This window comes from Lactuca saligna, chromosome 2 (genome assembly GCF_052625555.1).
Source record: "Lactuca saligna cultivar CGN05327 chromosome 2, ASM5262555v1, whole genome shotgun sequence".
In the NCBI taxonomy this organism is placed as follows: domain Eukaryota; kingdom Viridiplantae; phylum Streptophyta; class Magnoliopsida; order Asterales; family Asteraceae; genus Lactuca; species Lactuca saligna.
This window is the reverse complement of record NC_136418.1, coordinates 268,550-291,144: the sequence shown is the minus strand read 5'-3', so window position 1 is coordinate 291,144 and position 22,595 is coordinate 268,550. Positions and strand designations below refer to the sequence as shown.

General features: G+C 40.5%; 1 non-coding gene across 1 annotated transcript; it reads right to left on the bottom strand.

Moving 5' to 3' along the window:
• Positions 1–326: 326 nt before the first annotated feature.
• Positions 327–433, bottom strand: LOC145033143 (small nucleolar RNA R71). The gene has a single exon (XR_013677382.1). It is a non-coding gene; the product is annotated as a small nucleolar RNA R71 (small nucleolar RNA).
• Between the last annotated feature and the right edge of the window lie 22,162 nt (positions 434–22,595).

Here is a 22,595-nt window from a genome sequence, read left to right as displayed (position 1 = left end):
ATGGCCCGGGACTTGTGCAACCCGCAATTCCCGCGACTGCTACCTTCGAGCTAAAAGGTCAGATCCTAACTTCACTTAAGGAAATACCTTTCTATGGGAAAGATCATGAAGATGCCTACAAACATTTGAATAAAGTCAATGATGTAGCTGATTGCTTCAATATTCCAAATGTAACCCGCGAAACTCAACTACTTCGTATGCTTCCGGTAACCTTCAAGGGTGCTGCTAAAGACTGGCTCAAGTCACTTCCCCTCGGATCAGTCACTACTTGGGCCAAGATGAAGGAAGAATTCATTGATCACTTTTGCCCACCATCCAAGATAGCCAAATTGAAGAAAGCCATTGCAAACTTTGAACAACAAGCTGGAGAGTCTCTATATGAAGCATGGGAGAGGTACAAAAGTCTGCTAAGAAACTGCCCACACCATGATCTAAACAGCCAGCAAGAAGTTTCCATCTTCTATGATGGAGTAAATGTCACAACTCGACAGTTGCTAGACTCGCAAGGCCCACTTACAAAGAAGCCACCCCCGGTGATTAAAGAATTGATTGAAGAATTCTCTAAACACTCTAGAGAATACCACAACCCTAGGCATGATGTCACGAGGGGAGCCGCGTATGCTGCTACTGAAGACTTATCCGCGGTCATGGCTATGTTAAAAACCATGGATAGGAGAATGGAAAAAATGGATCAAACTATCCATGCTATTCGGGTGGGTTGTGAAAACTGCAATGGACCTCACCTCACTAGAGATTGCGATTTGGATGAGAATGGCAACAAGAAGGCGCAAGCGTGTTATTCGAGCGGTGACCGATATGATGAGGACTGGCGCAAACAAAAGAAAGATTGGCTTCCTTACGAAGAGTACAAGAAGGCCAAGGAGGAGAAGTATAGACAAAAAGGGAGAGGATTTTATCAAAAGGAGGAGCCGGTGCAAGAAAGGAAGCCAAGCTTGGAAGATATGCTTACTAAATTTGTGGCAACTTCCGAGAAAAGGCATAGTGACCATGATGCTGCTATCCAAGAAACAAGAACCATGCTCAGGAACCAGCAAGCATCCATCCACAATATAGAAACACAGCTTGGGCAACTTGCTCAACAACTTAACCAAAGGTCACCAGGTGAGCTTCCTAGCAAAACCGAAAACAACCCACGAGGCGCACAAATAAACATTGTCACAACGAGAAGTGGGAAGATCATCACTCCCCTGGCCCCCATTCGAACTGAAGCAACCAGGGACTCGCAGAAGGAAGGAACGGAAGAACAAGCAGAAAACCAAGAATCACGATCTGAGAGTTCTACTCGCCGACGGACTCGGCGAGTACCCCATCAAAAACGAATGAACAACCTCCCTTAAAGCCTTACCAGCCTCCAATGCCATACCCAGCCCGAGCCAAGAAAGAGAAGCAGGAAGAGGAATATCAGAAGTTTCTAGACCACATTAAAACTCTTCAAATCAACATTCCTTTCATTGAATCCGTCATGCAAATGCCCAAGTATGCAAAGTTTCTTAAGGAACTCCTCACCAATAGAAGAAAGATGGAGGAAGTGCAGAAGGTAGTGCTTAATGAGAACTGCTCCGCCGCAATGCTAAACAAGCTACCAAAGAAGAAGGGTGATCCGGTGAGCCTAACTTTACCTTGCCAATTTGGCAACTTGGCTGCAATACATGCCTTAGCTGATTCTGGAGCAAGTGTGAACCTTATGCCCTACTCATTCTTTAAGAAGCTAGACCTCCCGGAGCCAAGGCCAATTCGCATGGTAATTCATTTGGCAAACAAGACTGTCACCTTCCCAAGAGGTATATGTGAAGATTTGCTAGTGAAAGTGGACAAATTCGTTTTTCCGGCTGATTTCATCATTCTAGACATGGAGGCGGATCCGCAAGTGCCAATTATACTTGGAAGGCCTTTCCTCAACACAGCTAGCGCTATCGTAGACATGAGAGATTCTAAGCTCACCTTGCGAGTTGGGGATGATTTAGTAACATTCGGGGTAGACCAAGATATGAAGTACTCTAGGAGTAGTGATGACACGGCGTTCTCAATCGACATGCTCGACGAACTATTGGAGGAAGACATACCTGAAGATTCCAGCAAGTTTGCAGCTTTAGATGAAGCATTTGATCCAGAAAAGGAGTTATTAGAGATTGAAAGACTGTTGGAAGAAGCGGAGTATGAAGAAATAATGAAGCAATCTGAGAGCCCTACTCACCGAGTAGACCCGATCTACTCGTCGAGTACATCTGAAGAAAAGACAGAAGTCGTGAATGCAGCTGCAAACTCGCCGAGTACCACACTTGCACTCGGCGAGTCCGTCACTAAGAACAACCAAGCAGAGCTTAAAATGTTACCCGACCATCTGGAGTATGCCTTTCTGGAAGAAGGAAATCAGAAGCCAGTAATCATAGCCTCGGATCTATCCAAGACGGAAAAGGAGGAACTAGTACATGTGTTGAAGAAACGGAAACGAGCCATCGCATGGAGCATCTCCGACATCAAGGGAATAATCCCATCCTATTGCTCTCACAAAATCAATCTAGAAAAAGGAGCAAGGCCGGTGGTGCAACACCAAAGAAGATTAAACCCGAACATGCAAGAAGTCGTCGAGAAGGAGGTGGTCAAACTCTTAGATGCAGGAATCATCTACTCCATTTCCGATAGTCCATGGGTGAGTCCGGTCCAAGTGGTGCCCAAGAAAGGAGGAATGACGGTCATCACCAATGAAAAGAACGAATTAATTCCGACGCGAACGGTAACCGCTTGGCGAGTGTGCATCGATTATCGAAAGCTAAACGATGCCACTCGTAAAGACCATTTCCCCCTTCCTTTCATAGATCAAATGTTAGAGAGACTATCGGGCCATAGCTATTACTGCTTTCTAGATGGGTTTTCAGGGTATTTTCAAATACCCATAGACCCAATGGACCAAGAAAAGACCACATTCACATGCCCAAGTGGGACTTTCGCCTATAGACGCATGCCTTTTGGACTATGCAATGCACCTGCGACATTTCAAAGGTGTATGACCGCCATATTCCATGATATTGTGGAAAAATTCATGGAGGTATTTATGGATGATTTTTCTGTATTCGGATCTTCTTTCCATGACTGTCTCACAAATCTTGACTCAATGCTTTCTAGGTGTGAGAAAACCGACTTGGTCCTAAATTGGGAAAAATGTCACTTCATGGTCAAGGAGGGTATAGTTTTGGGAAACAAAGTCTCTAAAAAGGGAATTGAGGTGGATCGGGCAAAGATAGACACCATTGCCAAATTACCCCCACCAACTAATGTGAAGGGCATTAGGAGTTTTTTGGGACACGCAGGTTTTTACCGGCATTTTATAAAGGATTTTTCCAAAATCACGAAACCTCTAACACAATTATTACTTAAAGATGCACCCTTTAATTTTACTAAAGAGTGTTTAGAGGCATTTGAATTTCTAAAGGAAAAATTAACTAATGCCCCGATCATTATTGCACCAAATTGGAACTTACCATTTGAGATCATGTATGATGCTAGTGACGATGCATTAGGAGCGGTCCTTGGTCAACGGGTTGATAAGCACTTTCAACCCATCTATTATGCTAGCAAGACCTTAAACCCCGCCCAAGAGAATTACACTACTATTGAAAAAGAATTGTTAGCTGTGGTTTATGCTTTTGACAAATTTCGCCCTTACTTGGTTTTATCTAAAACCACTGTTTTTACTGACCACTCGGCTATCAAGTATTTGTTTTCCAAACAGGATGCTAAGCCAAGACTGATACGATGGGTGCTGCTTCTTCAATAATTCGATATAGAAATACGAGACAAGAAAGTAATGGAGAATGTAGCGGCTGATCATTTATCTAGGCTCGAGAACCCGCAATTGCAAGAAGATAAGGATGGAGACGACTTTCTGGATGAATACATTATGGTGTCCGTGGGAGAGGAGCCATGGTTCGCAGACATAGCTAACTATTTAGCTACAAATTACATCCTGAAGGATTATAGTAGTCAACAAAAGAATAAATTCTTTGCGGAGATCAAATATTACTTTTGGGACGATCCATACCTCTTCCGAAGCTGTGCGGATGGAATTATAAGAAGATGTGTGTTCGGGAAGCAAAGCCGAAGAATATTAGAACATTGCCATAGCGGGCCCACGGGAGGACATCATGGAGCACACTATACCGCAAAGAAGATCTTTGACATTAGGTTCTATTGGCCTACAATCTTTAAAGATGCAGCCCAATATGTCAAAGAATGTGATGCTTGTCAAAGGGTGGGAAACATTTCATCTCGAAATGAAATGCCACAACATAGCATCCAAGTGTGTGAGGTGTTCGACGTATGGGGTATTGACTTCATGGGACCTTTTCCCACATCCAAAGGAAACAAGTACATTCTAGTAGCGGTCGATTATGTCTCAAACTAGGCGGAGGCGCAGGCTTTACCGACAAATGACGGACGGGTAGTGGTACGATTCTTGAAGAAACTGTTCTCACGGTTTGGTGTTCCGAAGGCCCTAATCAGTGACCGAGGCACACATTTTGCCAACGATCAATTGGAAAAGGTGCTCAAGAAATATGGGGCTACCCATAAGTTCTCCACGTCATACCATCCATAAACTAGTGGACAAACTGAAGTGACCAATCGAGCCTTGAAGCGTATTTTAGAGAAGTCAGTGGGAAGCAACCGCAAGGAATGGTCGGATAAATTGGATGACGCTCTATGGGCATTTCGTACAACTTTCAAAACACCTATTGGTACTACACCATATAGGTTAGTTTATGGAAAGCAATGCCATTTACCGGTCGAGATCGAGCATAAGGCATATTGGGCTTTAAAGAGATGCAACTTCGATATAGAAGAATTGAAGACCAACCAGTTGATGCAAATGAATGCCCTTGAAGAACTCAGAAATGATGCTTATTCTAGTTCGTGGCTCTATAAAGAAAATACCAAGAGATGGCATGATAAAAGAATCAAGAGCAAAGACATTCATGAAGGACAAAAAGTATTGCTTTTCAATTCCCGATTAAAACTTTTCTCGGGCAAACTCAAATCAAGGTGGGATGGTCCCTTTTTGGTCAAGACAGTGTTTCCACACGGGGCTATAGAGTTGATCTCAAGAGACGGCACACCATTCAAAGTCAATGGTCATAGAGTAAAGAAATATGAAGAAGGTGTCCCCCGGAATGAAGGATTGGAGGAGTTGCTACTGTGCGGGATTGCAAATACGTAGACGGGGCGGAGTCTAGCTAATGACTCCATCAAAAGAAGCGCTTCTCGGGAGGCAACCCGAGTTTCAAGTTTGCATTTTCTTTCCTTTTCTTTATTTTTCATTTTGTTTTTTTTCATTCTTCTTCATTTATTCTATGTCTCTAAATGCTTGAGGAGAAGCTATGCTTAGAGTGTGGGGTGGATGGGCTAAACAAATAGATTGATACATTAAATTTTTCCAAAATACAAATTTTTTCAACCTGTGACATCTACTCGGCGAGTATATCGATTATACTCGGCGAGTAAGTGCTCGGCTGCAGCCAAAAGTTGATAATACGCGTGTCTACTCGGCGAGTAGACCCATTCTACTCGGCGAGTATCCGGTTCAAACCCAGTAAAATAAAGCCTGTAAAAAAATGTTATTATTCACCATTTCATCCCAACACTCGCCGAGCACTTTCTCTCAGCCGCCTCTCTAAGAACTTTTCAAGATCTCTCCAAATTTATACTTGTTTCTCTTCATTCAAGCAACAAGGTAACATCTTTACCCTTTAATTTCATGAATGGTTCAATTTTTATCACAGATCTGCCCATATTTGATGTGATTTCAGATTTGGGGAGTTTTTCCCAAATTCTAGGGTTCTGATTTAGTCATGAATTAGATGTTGTTAGGAGTAATTTCTTCAAGATCTATGGTTAGATAAGTAATTATAACAAAACCCTATGAACAATTTGGACTATTGCACAGATTACACAGATCCGATCTCGATCTGTCAAGAAGTTCATACTACTCACCGAGTAGATTCGTGTACTCGGAGAGTAGGTCACAGTCAGATCATATATTTTCTTGTTTTAATTACTGGGTGTTGTTTGTTGCTGTGTTCTTGATGTGTGTATGCAGGTAGCATGGCAAAAAGAGGCCAATCTTCACGTGGGGGAAGCCATGGTGATATGCCATGGTTAGTTTTTCAACAAATCACCTCCAAATCATCCAAAACACGAGCTCTAAATAGGTTGGAAGCACTTCGACAGAAGGAAATCCACCTTCCGAATGCAGTGGATTGGGGATGGATGGGTAATGTTGGCTTGGAAGAAGAACTCACCCCATACTTGGTGAAAGATTGTAATTTGGGCTATGCCAACATCACTTGTGATGGTTGGTTGCAACTGTTCAAAATCCAAGAGCCGGTATACGCGAAGTTATGCTGGGAATTCTTTGCTACCATCTCATTCGGAGGTGGTAGTGAGTTTTACAATCCTAACACGATCTTGTTTTCTTTGGGTGGGGAGCTGCGACAATGCAACATGGTCGAGTTCTCTTGGCGGTTGGGTATTTATGACCAAGACATGGCGATGATGGATTATTTTGAAGCCTTCTTGGAAAATACCTACAAAGAACCTCCCGAGGAGGTGGTGGCATCGACATGGTGGAGTACAATTGCTAACCGAGTCTACATACCTTCCACTGCGCAAGAAGGTCACATCCGTTCTCCGATCCACCGACTCATTCACCGGTTCGTAGCAAGCACAATCAACATGCGGAAGGATGGGGACAAAGTTCCCACCCTTGACATCTTCTACTTGTGGAGTATCATCACTCCAGACGTTTTCTGCAACCTTCCGTACTGCATTGCCAAATTTCTTGCGGAGGGGGCGGTCAAGGAGAAGATAAATGGGGGCATGTTCATTACCCGACTTGCCAAATCATTTGGGATCTTGGATTTTCCGCAAGCTCAAGCGCTAACGATTATCCACCCTCCTTCGTTCAACACTGCTCTTTATAAGAGGGCTCGGATAGTTGAAAATTTTGGAGATTCCTTTACTATTCCGAATGAAGATGAGCCGGCAGTCCCCGAGGAGCCGGGAAGGTGGGTTCGGCCAAGGAGCGAACGGGTACGGGAAGACCCACCAGTTATTCCGGTGGAGGATAACGATGGTTGGAACCAAGTAGAGTACCGACACTACTTGGATGATATTGGGCGAGGGGTTAACTACACTAATCAATCCTTCGAGTATCTTTTCCAACAAATGCACATTGCCCCGAGACCTGGACCGGCTACCCTTATATCATGGATTGGGACGAGAGGATGCGAAGAAGGGATGGAGAGGGAGGAAGTGGAGCAGGAGGAGCCGGAATGGAAGAGGAAGATTGAAGACTTTTCTTTGTTTTTATTTATGATGTTTTGTTTTAAGACAATTGTTGACATTTTGGATTTTGTTATGGTGGTTGAAATATTAGTGTCACTGTTAGTTTTCTTTTCAGGTATTGAAGATAGGAAGCATGCTAATTAGGAAGGGTCAAGAGAGGAATGAGAGGCTTTTTGAGTGATTATGGAGTCTTGTCCCTAGGATTGAGTCCGTACAAGTCAAGAGTCTTATGGAGTGTTGCTACTTAGGAAATTCGAGTGAGAGTACATTTATATTTCCATTTCAACACCAAAGTCAAGAGATACAGCAGTTAAAAGAGATCTGGAAATATACGCCCTACTCGCCGAGTGCACTAACACTACTCGGCGAGTACATATGCTTTTACACGAACTGCTTTGCCATCGAGCTCTACTAGCCGAGTAGCCTGCTGCATGAGGAGTTTTTGAATTGCTCTGGCTAATTTTTCTACAACATTCATACACTCTTTATGAATTACTACTGAAGATTTTTCAACAACCCTGTTCCTTGGAGTTTTTCGAGCTATCAACCACACGAGACGTATGACACCCGTGCCATGGATGAGTTGTTCCCATGGCTAAAGTCAATAGAAGAAGGAGCTGAAGAGGAGAGTGTCAACCTAGTGACTGCTACCCCAGGGGAGTTTGTTCCAACTTTCTCTCTATTTGCATTTTTAGTTGGTATAATATGCAATGAGGGCATTGCATAAAATAAGTGTGGGGTAGGGGTGTAGTGACATCTTAGAACACTTAGAATCTTAATTTAGGCTAATTTTTAAAAATTGTTGCATACCAAAAATGCTTAGGTCTTAATTTAGAAAATTTTGGTAAAAAATTAGGATTTCATGTTAGAATTGTGTTAATAATTGCATGAAAACCCAAATGTTTAGTTAAGCCTATATACGTTCTAGTGCATTTGTGGCTTCCTTATTTCAGTGAAATCATGAGACAAAAACACGACCTTGCTCAGCCTGAGGGATGCAATATGTTTAGCAGCCTAAACCTGAAATGTATCCAGGAAAGTTTTTATCATTAGCCAATAAAGGTTGAGATTGAGCGCCCCTGCTTAAGCATGTAGGGATTTGAGTGAAAAAAAATTGAGAAATACATGAAAAAAAAAAAAAAAGAATTACTAGAAAAAGTTATAAGAATTTTGGAGCAAATGAAGTAAAGACCTAAAGATCAAAATTCCAAGAAATCCAAAAAGTTGAAGATACCAAAAATCAATCAAGACAAGGTGGTGAATTCAAAGATATCAAAGATCAAATATCAAGAAAGTGAAGAATTCAAAGAGCTCCATAGTGGTATCGAAAAGTTGTAATTCTAGAATATGTATGCTTGGGTTGCTCAATTAAAAATACCTTGAGGGTAAAGAGATTTTCTGAGGATGGATTCGGAGGGTTGCATAAAATGAGCATAGTTCGGGGTGAGTGGGCGAATGTTTATGAGGATTGTGAGTATTTGAAGTATGGGGGGTTTTTAGGAAATTTTAGACACAAATGCATGCGTTGCGGTCTTGGCATAATGGTTGGGTTGGATTGGAGTTATTATATGTGATTCTAATATGTTTAAAATTTAGTTTTGCTTGGGGGCAAGCAAAAGTCAAGTGTGGGGTATTTTGATATGTGCATAATTAGTTAATTATTTAGCATATATTCTTAGTTATTTTTGATTAATTATGTGAATAATGTGGACAAAAGGTACTTAAAATGTTGTGAATTTTGTTTTCAGTCCAAAAGATATGCTTGGAAGTAAAAAGGAGAAATGGGAAGCAATTGAAGATCAAAGAGTGAAAGAAGGTGATATACTTGGCGAGTAGATCGACCCTACTCGGCGAGTACACGAGGATGTTCCAAAAGATAAATACGACTGCTGATTCAAGACGGATAAGTATGGACCTACTCGGCGAGTTGGTTCTGCTACTCGCCGAGTACACCCTGTTTTGGGATATCTATAAAATACGAATCCTTATCTCGGGGGATCATACTCCTGGCGATTTTTGAAGGTTTAGCTGCGACTAAGAGCCCCAGAAGACGCTAAGGAACCCTAAGCTTCAATATTTGGAAGAATTCAAGCAATTAGGTTAATTCTACCACTTAGACTTAGGAATTGAATATGTTTGCTTTAGTAAACTTTGTTTTTATGTTTGTTTCTACTGCAGTTATGAGCTAAATTCGTTTTTGTTTCTGTTTGGGGAATACCAAAGGACTCCTATGGTTTGATTATTGATTTTTGCTTAATTGTCTATTGGTGATTTATTAAATTAAGTTTGTTAAAGAACCTTATGTATTAATTACTACTATTTTCTGTTAATTGGAAGGCAATTAGGTTGCATGAACATCTCTTAATTGTTAACCTCATATGTCTATGTGAATACTAAGCCATATGCTTAGAAGTAATGATTATGAAACTAAGATTAATAAGAAAATAGGAAGATTAATGTGTGAGCTTGTTTGAGAAACCATCAACAAGATGTTAATTGAATTTATAACTTAATTGACCATTACAAATCTTATTTAATCCAAATAATTAATCTAGGGAATTAATTAGTTTAAACACTTGATCAACGCTTAAATTAGTTAATTGTATAAGGGTTAGGAGTAATGAACATGAACCTAATTATTATAATTGGTAACCAATAGCAATTAATCTACCTTAAACTTAAATAACCATAGGAGTGAATTGGTTGAACCTAAATGGAAACATCTTTATCAAATTTGGTGAATAGTTGTTGCTTTAGTTAATTAGTTAATTTAGTTTGTCTAAGTTTCTAGTCTTGCAAAACTAGAGAAAAACCCTTTACTTTTATTATTTGTTTTAGTTAAAATTAGTTATTAGTTTAATTTTCCGTTCCCTGAGTTCGATACCTTACTTATCAATCTATACCACTAAAAGACAGGTTCACTGCCTTTGTGTGCTCAATTTATTAATTAAAAGTAGGGATAAAACTAGTTGGTTTTACACACATCAGGCACTCTCGAGGCCCAACTTTCTAGTCCAAGAGACAAGCCCAACTCAAGGGCCTAAGGGATAATTATAATATTTCTCTGCTCAAAGTCTCTAATACACTAGCCCAAAGATTCAGGACCAACCATTAAGGCCTATAATAAGATTTAGCCCAATGTTTCCCTTGGTACGCTCAGCGTACTCATACATGTATGAAACTGATTTGGGGACACCAACCCAGTACGCGGGGTGTACTGGATCTTACGTCGAACGTACGCTCATTTTTGCTTTAGTCCATTCCCTTGGTCTTAACCTATTAAGACCTTAGCTCAATTATCAAATCTGGACTCCCGAATATCTCTTACTCCATAAAGTCAGTGACTTTAAGCCTTTGCATGGCTGATTTGGTCACAAACTCTCAAAACACTCATCCTCTTTTCTCATAAAGCTCGTATCTCATGCATGACTCGATTTTAACATCCAATATTGGATTTTTATGACATTATTCCACGAAATGCACTCAAAGGGTGTTGATCACGGTCTTTGGAGCTCAATAACTCATAAAGTCTCCATATTTTGGGACAAAACCCTAAAATACTCCATAAAGTTGCACAAATCAAAAGAGTAAGAATGCTCGAAGCTTTTTACCTCTATATGAAGCTCCCAAATAAGATATGCTCAAATCCAAAGTCTGGAATCCCACTCCTACTTCTTCAAAGCTTCCTCTTCACTTCAAGAACACACACAAAATCACTTAAAAACTCTCAAATGGACACACACAAGCTCAAGAACAAGGATTAAGGTTTTAGAAGGTTTATTGGCTGAGGATGGTGGCTAAGAATGAGGCCATCTCATTCTTTATATAGGAACACCCCTCAACTTAGGGTTTTCCATTATGTGCCTAGTACTCCTGGCGCACCCTCTAGTACGCCCAACGTACTAGGTGGCTCCGCTTAAAACCCACGCACATGAGTACGCTAAGCGTACGCATACGTACGCCCAACGTACTCCGCTGCCATAATTATTGTAACGCCCGGGTTTTCAGGGCTAAGCCTTTTTGTCAATGTAATAGTCTATGTCAACTATTGTAACTCTTTTTGAAGTAATAAATATGAAATATTTGAGTATTATGTGAATTATGTGTGTTTATGTGTTTATTATTTAATTATAAATGTATAATTAATAGAGAATAAAAATGAGCGTCAAAATTAAAGTGTGAGATAATCCCGATATCTCTACATAAAGTTGTAGAATATGTCTCAAGGTTTCCGTACATATAAAGAATGCCGAAATCCGAGCTATAACGAAGAAGTTATGGCCCGCCGAAGTTTTACGGCAAAACCGGCACGACACCGGGAGACGTAAATAGTGAATTTACGATAGAAGACTTTTTAGCCTTAGCAATCTAAACAAAAGTCGTAGAATATGTTAAACTAAAAACATCGATAAAAAGAACGCCCAAATCTGACTTCGTATGAAGAAGTTATGATTTTTCTAAGATTCGGCTTAGCAGTGCACGGCCTGAAACTCGAATTTTAGTTCGAGCGGTTTTTGGCTTACGCAACGTAAATGAGAGTTGAAGATCTCATTAATAGGAAATCAACGGTAAAAAGACAGACAAAAACAGAGTCCGTATGTAGAAGTTATTAATTTTACGCAGACATTTAACAGTATAATCTCCTTGTACTGTTAAATTTAAGATCGGTCGAGAATTAGCTGACGGTGTCAAAATGAAAGTTGTAGATCTTATTATTACCTACGCGTGGATATAAAGAACGCCAAAAACGGAGGTCGTATGTGAAAGTTACGGATTTTAGAAGTCGGAAGTGTGCTGTGCGAAAATGGGTGATGTGGCACAATCTTGGCCATTGCTTTCTCCCCAAGGCTTGCCACCAGATGGTGACATGTGGCACCAAGTTCAGCCACGTTTCACCCTATAAATACCACCTCTCCCACCCTCATTTTCTTCACACCTTTCCCATTCTTTCTTCTCTTTACTCTCTCTCTCTCTCTAGAACCTCTCTCTAGCCCCGAAATCCCCCGAAAAGCCTAGGGAACCTCCCTAGCACGAGGCGGAAGCCCCGGAGTGCTCGAAGGCTCCGAGAAGAAGAGCTTTTCAGCTCGGGAACGCTGCTCCAAGCAAAGCCCGGTTTTCTATAAAACCCGCTGTAAGTGAGCTACGCCTACGCTATTTTTAATATAACTTTTATTTAATTATAGTAACGTTATTAGGAACTTATAATAAATACTTGGGCTATTATTATGGGTTATATAAGTATTTTTTTGACGCTTATATAATAATAATAATAATAGCTAGACTATTAATTAGTCTCGACGAATAATAAACTAAACTCTAGTGGTAATAATACTAGGTTTCGTCGAAGAAAAATTCTTTTTAAGAAGCGAAGCGCTGTCTGAGTTCGGAATCACCACCTTTTCCGGTGAGTGCATAGTTATTTTCAGCTTACACATAGATATGAAGTATTTTATATAAATTACGTGCTATGTGTGCATATTATCTTAATACTTGCTATCTACGTTAGATGAACGTTGTTATACATGTTTTCAATGATTTAAACTATATATGTATTTTATATCTACGAAAATGTTGGGGTAAAACATGGGTAGATGTAATAGGTGATGTGTGATAAAATGATGAGAGGCCTCGATGTTGTTATTGTTGATCCAATCATCTAGCGAAGTATAGATGACGACCACGGACTCTTCTAGACAGTCCAGTGGAACACTAGCAGGCTCGCAACCTGTAGGTGTTGTGAACGATGTGTTCACCTGTGTACTCCATCCCCCACATGGTTGCCTATTAGGACATTTATTGCTGAGGAATCCCCTTAGCAGTAGTGTTCGTCCCGATGATGATCCTTAGTCTAGGTCCCTTATGATAGGTGTTTAGGGACGTAAAGTGAGGATAACGGGAACGGGTAATTGGGTTATTGTTGATTGATGAAATTAATAAACTTATTTATTATGGGTTGAAAACCCTATGTGCTCACCAGGCTCCCAAGCCTGACCCACTCAGTTTTATGCATTACAGGTAGTGGCGCATGAGCATAGGTGTGATGTTTTGGTCGAGGGATTACGAATATAGGCCTGTAGATATGAAATAATGTAGTAAGGCTTATATTGTACTGTTTATACTTTTGATCTGTACGAACATGACATCCCGAGTCTTTTAATGAAATACATTTCTATGGAAATGCTTTTGATAAATCTTTATCATATTATTGTTTTGGGACAAATTCCGCAACCCTTTTATTAAAAGATAACTCTGATTTTGAAATAAAGTATAAACAAAACCGGTCTTTTATGGTCGTGATTTTGGGGATGTCACAGTTGGTATCAGAGCATTAGTTTAAGCGAACTAGGAATTTGTAGGATTTCTAGACTTAAACTTAGAATGCTAAGCGATGATTGTGAGGTGTGAGTACTAGCTTATTTTAGGAATTGTGCCTAAAATGCTTTTATGTGCTAAATGCTTTATGCATGATATGTCGTTATTTTGTTCGGATCTATGGTTTGTTGCCGACCGGATCTGGAAACCTTATGTGTTTAGGATTCTAAATGTACGACTACGATATTAGAACTAGCATGTAAACGTTTCGGAGTGATAAGGACGATTTAAAACGTCTCTCCTAAATAAAGATCTGAATTCACCTTATTCGGTGTATAGATCATGATGGCAAGGACCCGTAGCGGAAACGTGAACGCAAATGGAGGTAGGAACCAACCCCCAGTAGTTCAGCAAATACCTATTGTTGAAGAAGTTGCACCTGAGCCAGTTACCATGGCTGGAGTTCAAGCCATGATTCAGGCTATGCTAGCTGAACAAAGGGAAGAAATGAGACGGATGCTCCGCGAGAATAGAGACGAACCTACCATACATGTTGAACCGACGGAGCCAGTTCCCGAGCCATCTGAGGAAGGGAACTATAGCCGTCAAGTGAGTCAAATAGGGACTCAAGGTGAACAAAGGGATGGCCCAGAAGGAAGAAACAACAAGGATGGGCGGATGTACAAAAATTTCTTGGGTGCAAAACCACCAAGTCTCTCAGGAAGCCCAAAGCCTGTTGAGATTATGGACTGGATCTCCGAGATGGAGATGGTGTTTGAGAGCTGCGACTGCAACGAAAAGCAGAAGACTGTCTTCGCTGTGAGACAATTGAAAACTGGAGTCTTGAGTTGGTGGAAGCTATTGGCAGATACGATGCCACGAGGAAAAGCCCTGAAAATGTCATGGGATGAGTTCTTGGAACAACTAAAGGCGCAGTACTGTTCAGAGATAGACCTGATTGATCTGAACAATGAGTTCCAAAATTTGAAGAAGGGGAGAATGAGCATCGATGACTATGCTGCTGCATTTACGGAAAAGATGAAGTTGTTTCCATACCTAGTGCCAACCGAACTTTCTAAAATTGAGAAATTCGCAAACGGACTGCCGGCTGACTTTGGCCTAACAGTCAAGATGGCAACCACTCTGAAATCAGTTGTTCGAGCAGCTAAGAATGTGGAGACCCAACAAAAGGAAAGAGGTCTGGAAAGGGCTGAGGTCGGTGAGAAACGGAAGTTTGATGGATCCTCGAAGTCCAACAAGAAGAGTAGATTCTCGAAACCTGGTTCGAGAGGAGGAGGATCAGAAGCAAAGTGGTGTGACAAGTGCAAGAAGAAGCACTTTGGGAAGTGTGATGGAGGGGTCACTTGTTACAAATGCGGAAAGCCTGGGCACTATGCCAATGAATGCACCCTTAACCAGAAGGCCTGTTATGGGTGTAATGAAGAAGGGCACATTTTGAAGGACTGCCCGAAGAAGAAGGAAGCAGGAAGACCAAACATACCACCAAAGCCGAAGGCGAGAGCCTTCCAGATGATGCTCGAGGCTGCAAAGGAGGCAGCAGACGTCGCTTCAGGTACCTTTCTTGTAAATGGTTTGCCTGCAAATATACTGTTTGATTCCGGAGCCAACTACTCCTTTGTGTCGCATAAATTTAGTGTGAAATTAGCATTACCTATAGAAAAAATTGATAACGCCCTAATTGTAGAAGTTGCCAGTGGCAAATTCGTACCTGTTAGTAATCGTATTAGGAACATCGTCATTGACCTCAACGGAAACGAATTCCAGGAGGAACTATTACCCATAGAGTTAAACGGTTTCGACATCGTTTTGGGTATGGATTGGCTTAGCGCCAACGATGCCGAGATATTATGCCGAAAGAAGATAGTTAGGATAAACCCACCCGGAAAGGAATCATTTATGGTGTACGGGGACAAACGCAGAGTGAGTTCTGGAATCATCTCCTTGATGAAACCCAAGAAATGTTTGTCCAAGGGATGTGCATCGTACTTGGCATTCATAATCGATACTAAGAAAGAAAAGAAAGAGGTGCAGAATATACCGGTTGTGTGCGATTATCCGGAAGTCTTTCCCGAAGATCTTCCCAGATTACCACCTGATAGACAAGTGGAGTTTCGTATAGACTTGTTACCAGGAACAACACCGATAGCAAAGCCACCTTACCGATTAGCACCGACGGAAATGAAGGAGCTCATGACACAACTTTAGGAGTTGTTGGACAGCGGATTCATTCGACCTAGTTCATCACCCTGGGGAGCTCCGGTGTTATTCGTGAAGAAGAAGGACGGAAGCATGAGGATGTGCATAGACTACCGAGAGCTGAATAAGGCAACGGTGAAGAACAAGTATCCATTGACGAGGATTGATGACCTATTCGATCAGCTGAAAGGTTCGAGCTACTTTTCAAAGATCGATCTTAGGTCAGGATATCATCAGCTGAAGGTGAGAGAGCAGGATATTGAGAAGACTGCATTCAGAACAAGATATGGACACTACGAGTTCTTGGTTATGTCATTCGGACTAACCAATGCTCCCGCAGCATTCATGGATTTGATGAATAGGGTTTGTAAACCATTCCTCGATAAATTTGTGATAGTGTTCATCGACGACATTCTCATCTACTCGAAAAGCCAGGAGGAGCATGGCAAGCATCTACGAGAAGTGTTGGAGGTGTTAAAGAAGGAGAAGCTTTTTGCAAAGTTCTCCAAATGCGACTTTTGGATACATGAAGTCCAATTCTTGGGTCATGTTGTTAACCAAGAAGGAATAATGGTTGACCCCGCCAAGATCGAGGCTGTAATGAAGTGGGAACGTCCGAAGAGTCCCACGGAGATTTGAAGCTTTCTAGGATTAGCCGGATATTACCGACGATTTATCCAAGGCTTTTCTTCGATAGCTGCTCCATTAACAGCTTTGACCCATAAAGGAGCTACGTATACATGGAGTGAGAAACACGATGAGGTGTTCGAGAAGCTAAAGAAGAAGTTATGTGAAGCACCAATACTTTCTCTACCCGATGGAGTTGAAGATTTCGCGGTTTATAGTGATGCATCTGGAGTGGGGTTGGGTTGTGTTCTGACCCAAAGAGAAAAGGTGATAGCATACGCATCTCGACAATTGAAAGAGCACGAAAAGAACTACCCCACTCATGATCTAGAGTTGGCAGCGGTAGTATTTGCCTTAAAGATATGGAGGCATTACCTCTACGGCACGAAGTGCAAGCTCTTCACTGATCATAAGAGTCTCCATTATCTCTTTAATCAAAAGGAGTTGAACATGAGGCAACGATGCTGGCTAGAGCTTCTCAAGGACTACGACTGTGAGATACTTTACCACCCAGGTAAAGCAAATATTGTTGCTGATGCTCTCAGTCGGAAAGTCAATCTTGAAAGAAAAAGGCCAAGAGCGTTAAGAATTGAAGTCGTCTCGACGATTGTGGAAAGTATCAGGAAAGCTCAAGAAGAAGCCTTAGAAAAGAATGACCGAAAGGAAGAACGTTTGGGAAAAACGTTAGTGTTCGGTACAAACAGTCGAGGACTGAAGGTATTCCAAGATCGAATATGGGTACCTAGGACGAGAGGAATAAGAGATCTTCTAATGGAAGAAGCACACAAGACCATGTACTCGATTCATCCCGGTAGCACTAAAATGTATAGGGACCTAAAACCCTACTACTGGTGGCCAACGATGAAGCTCGATGTTGCGAAGTATGTGGCCGAGTGCGTAACATGCGCGAGGGTTAAGTCACAACATCAGAAACCGTATGGGAGTTTAGAACCTTTACCTGTACCCATAGGTAAATGGGAAGACATCACCATGGATTTTGTGACTAAACTGCCCATAACGAAGAACGGACACGACATGATTTGGGTAGTCGTGGATCGTTTCACCAAGAGTGCACACTTCATAGCCGCCAATGAGAAGTGGTCTATGGATAAGCTCGCAAACGCTTACGTGAAGGAAATTGTAAGACTTCACAGTGTCCCTCTTACGATTGTGTCAGATTGTGATAGTCGTTTCACGTCAAGGTTTTGGAGGAGTCTACAAGAGGAGTTGGGTACAAAGTTGTGTTTGAGTACTGCTTACCATCCGCAAACTGATGGTCAGAGTGAAAGAACGATTCAGACGTTGGAAGATATGCTGAGAGCATGTACCCTCGAATTCCAAGGGAATTGGGACGAGCACTTACCTCTAGTAGAATTTTCCTACAACAATAGTTTTCACTCGAGCATCAAGATGGCACCTTATCAGGCCTTGTATGGACAGAAGTGTCGTACGCCGTCTTGTTGGCTTGAAGCCAGAGAGAAGCAGTTTATGGGCCCCGAGATAGTCCATGAGACTGCAGAGAAATTGAAGGTGATTAGGGAAAGAAAGTTAGCAGCTCAGGATCGTCAAAAGAGCTATGATGACAAGAAAAGACGACCGATAACCTTCGAAGTTGGGGATTCCGTTTTACTTAAAGTCTCACCGTGGAAGGGACTTATACGATTTGGGAAACGAGGAAAGTTGAGTCCAAGGTTTATTGGACCATTCAAAGTTCTTCAGAGGATTGGGAACAAAGCTTACAAGCTGGAATTGCCCGAAGAACTCAATGGTATTCATAACACCTTCCATGTGTTTTATTTGAGGAAATTCATGGGAGATGTTCCCGACATAATTCCAATCTCGGAATTAAGGATGGATGAGAATAAAAGGCTGATCGAAGAGCCTGAGGCAATTATTGACCGTAAGACTAAGAAGTTACGATGCAAGATTGTCGACTTGGTGCTAGTCCGATGGAAACATTCGAATGGGCCGAATCTCACTTAGGAAACAGAGGATGACATGATGAGTCGCTATCCACATCTGTTTGCTGATGCATGATTCCGGGACGGAATCATCCTAAGGGGGTGAGAATTGTAACGCCCAGGTTTTCAGGGCTAAGCATTTTTGTCAATGTAATAGTCTAGGTCAACTATTGTAACTCTTTTTGAAGTAATAAATATGAAATATTTGATTATTATGTGAATTATGTGTGTTTATGTGTTTATTATTTAATTATAAATGTATAATTAATAAAGAATAAAAATGAGCGTCAAAATTAAAGTGTGAGATAATCCCTATATCTCTACATAAAGTTGTAGAATATGTCTCAAGGTTTCCGTACATATAAAGAATGCCGAAATCCGAGCTATAACGAAGAAGTTATGGCCCGCCGAAGTTTTACGGCAAAACCGGCACGACACCGGGAGACGTAAATAGTGAATTTACGATAGAAGACTTTTTAGCCTTAGCAATCTAAACAAAAGTCGTAGAATATGTTAAACTAAGAACATCGATAAAAAGAATGCCCAAATCTGACTTCGTATGAAGAAGTTATGATTTTTCTAAGATTCGGCTTAGCAGTGCACGGCCTGAAACTCGAATTATAGTTCGAGCGGTTTTTGGCTTACGCAACGTAAATGAGAGTTGAAGATCTCATTAATATGAAATCAACGGTAAAAAGACAGACAAAAACAGAGTCCGTATGTAGAAGTTATTAATTTTACGCAGACGTTTAACAGTATAATCTCCTTGTACTGTTAAATTTAAGATCGGTCGAGAATTAGCTGACGGTGTCAAAATGAAAGTTGTAGATCTTATTATTACCTACGCGTGGATATAAAGAACGTCAAAAATGGAGGTCGTATGTGAAAGTTACGGATTTTAGAAGTCGGAAGTGTGCTGTGCGAAAATGGGTGATGTGGCACAATCTTGGCCATTGCTTTCTCCCCAAGGCTTGCCACCAGATGGTGACATGTGGCACCAAGTTCAGCCACGTTTCACCCTATAAATACCACCTCTCCCACCCTCATTTTCTTCACACCTTTCCCATTCTTTCTTCTCTTTACTCTCTCTCTCTCTCTAGAACCTCTCTCTAGCCCCGAAATCCCCCGAAAAGCCTAGGGAACCTCCCTAGCACGAGGCGGAAGCCCCGGAGTGCTCGAAGGCTCCGAGAAGAAGAGCTTTTCGGTTCGGGAACGCTGCTCCAAGCAAAGCCCGGTTTTCTATAAAACCCGCTGTAAGTGAGCTACGCCTACGCTATTTTTAATATAACTTTTATTTAATTATAGTAACGTTATTAGGAACTTATAATAAATACTTGGGCTATTATTATGGGTTATATAAGTATTTTTTTGACGCTTATATAATAATAATAATAATAGCTAGACTATTAATTAGTCTCGACGAATAATAAACTAAACTCTAGTGGTAATAATACTAGGTTTCGTCGAAGAAAAATTCTTTTTAAGAAGCGAAGCGCTGTCTGAGTTCGGAATCACCACCTTTTCCGGTGAGTGCATAGTTATTTTCAGCTTACACATAGATATGAAGTATTTTATATAAATTACGTGCTATGTGTGCATATTATCTGAATACTTGCTATCTATGTTAGATGAACGTTGTTATACATGTTTTCAATGATTTAAACTATATATGTATTTTATATCTACGAAAATGTTGGGGTAAAACATGGGTAGATGTAATAGGTGATGTGTGATAAAATGATGAGAGGCCTCGATGTTGTTGTTGTTGATCCAGTCATCTAGCGGAGTATAGATGACGACCACGGACTCTTCTAGACAGTCCAGTGGAACACTAGCAGGCTCGCAACCTGTAGGTGTTGTGAACGATGTGTTCACCGGTGTACTCCATCCCCCACATGGTTGCCTATTAGGACATTTATTGCTAAGGAATCCCCTTAGCAGTAGTGTCCGTCCCGATGATGATCCTTAGGCTAGGTCCCTTATGATATGTGTTTAGGGACGTAAAGTGAGGATAACGGGAACGGGTAATTGGGTTATTGTTGATTGATGAAATTAATAAACTTATTTATTGTGGGTTGAAAACCCTATGTGCTCACCAGACTCCCAAGCCTGACCCACTCAGTTTTATGCATTACAGGTAGTGGCGCATGAGCATAGGTGTGATGTTTTGGACGAGGGATTACGGATATAGGCCTGTAGATATGAAATAATGTAGTAAGGCTTATATTGTACTGTTTATACTTTTGATCTTTACGAACATGACATCCCGAGTCTTTTAATGAAATACATTTCTATGGAAATGCTTTTGATAAATCTTTATCATATTATTGTTTTGGGACAAATTCCGCAACCCTTTTATTAAAAGATAACTCTGATTTTGAAATAAAGTATAAACAAAACCGGTCTTTTCTGGCCGTGATTTTAGGGATGTCACAATTATCAACTTAGGGACTTATCTTTCCCGATCTTCAAACTGCTAATAACTCCCTTGTCATAAGTCTGTTTCCCACAAACCTCAACTCCACGGAAAGATGATGGAGACCTTACACTTCAAGCAACTCGTCTTAACCCCGAGGCTTCCTCATGCTCGGGCTGCAGCCCACAAATCCCTAAATCACAAACGATCCAAAACAGGATGTTACAGTAACACCCAGTTTCAAGATTGGATCGATTTAGGGCTTCAAGGAGCAAAAGTCATGGTTTTTGGGTAAAAGCAAGGCTCACAACATGAACCATAGAAGGGTCACGATGTGAAGAGTAATTCATGTCATACCCAACGATGTCCCTTATTGTATCTCAGGTCTAATAATACAAAGATCATCTTGACTACATATTTCTATCAATGTAGTTCATGCCATACCCAACGATGACCCTTATTGTAACGCCCGCAGATCTGGGCTAGTCAATTTGGAGACAATAAGTGTCAAAAAACTGACTTTTTGATAGAAGATGATTTAAAATAAATAATCTTAACTAAGTAATAGTATATGTCACAAGGGTTCCGTACATATAAAGAATGTTGAAATCCGAGTTATAATGAAAAAATTATGACCCATCGAAGTTTTACGACTAAACCGGCACGACATTGTGTGACGTAAAAAGTGAGTTTACTATAAAATGCTTTTTAGCCTTAGCGATCTAAATGAAAGTTGTAGAATATGTTAAACCGAGAACATATATAAAAAGAATGCCCAAATCTGACTTCGTATCAGGAAGTTATGATTTTTCTAAAATTTTGCATAGCAGTGTACAACCCGAAATTCGAATTTTAGATCGATCGATTTTTGGCCAACGCCACCTAAATGAGAATTGAAGGTCTCATTAATAGTAGCGCAACAGTAAAAAGACAGACAAAAACGGACGTCGGATGAAGAAGTTATAACGAACTTTTCCTGTTCCGGCCTGTTAAAAATATAACTTTAAAAATAAAGTCAAAATTTGCCGATAGGGTCTAAATGAAAGTTGTATAGTACGTCTCCACCTACACGTGGATATAAAGAACATGAAAAACGGAGTTCGTATGAACGAGTTATAAATTATAATAGCATATTTACATATTAAAATAAAGTATAAATCATATATATATATATATATATATATATATATATATATATATATATATATATATATATATATATATATATATATATATATATATATATGTATACAGAAATATATACATATGTCCATATCATTAGAAAGGTATCGACGATGCGGTCATTATAAGACTAGTGTTGAGTATTTTCGACATTAGTTTAGTACAAATATCGTTAAATCTATTTAAAATAGTATTATAAATGGGTGTTTAGTCGTTTATATAACTATAAGGTCATTAAGTAACTTAGAGGGTAGTTTTTGAAAATTCAATTACTATAAATAAGAGCCTCAAGCTCTCATATTTCTTGCACCATTCTCTTGATTCAAGAGTCTTTCTCTTCTTATCCCCCGATAATTTCGGTCCATCGTGATTCAACTTCTCTTTCTGTATTTTTAGTATAGTAAGGTGAGCGTTGAAGCACTGCACGAATCTTTCTTAGAAAGATTCAATGATGAAGTTTTGCCCCTACAAAGCTCGACTCCTAGCTAAAACCTCATTGTAAATAAGTTATGCTTACCCTA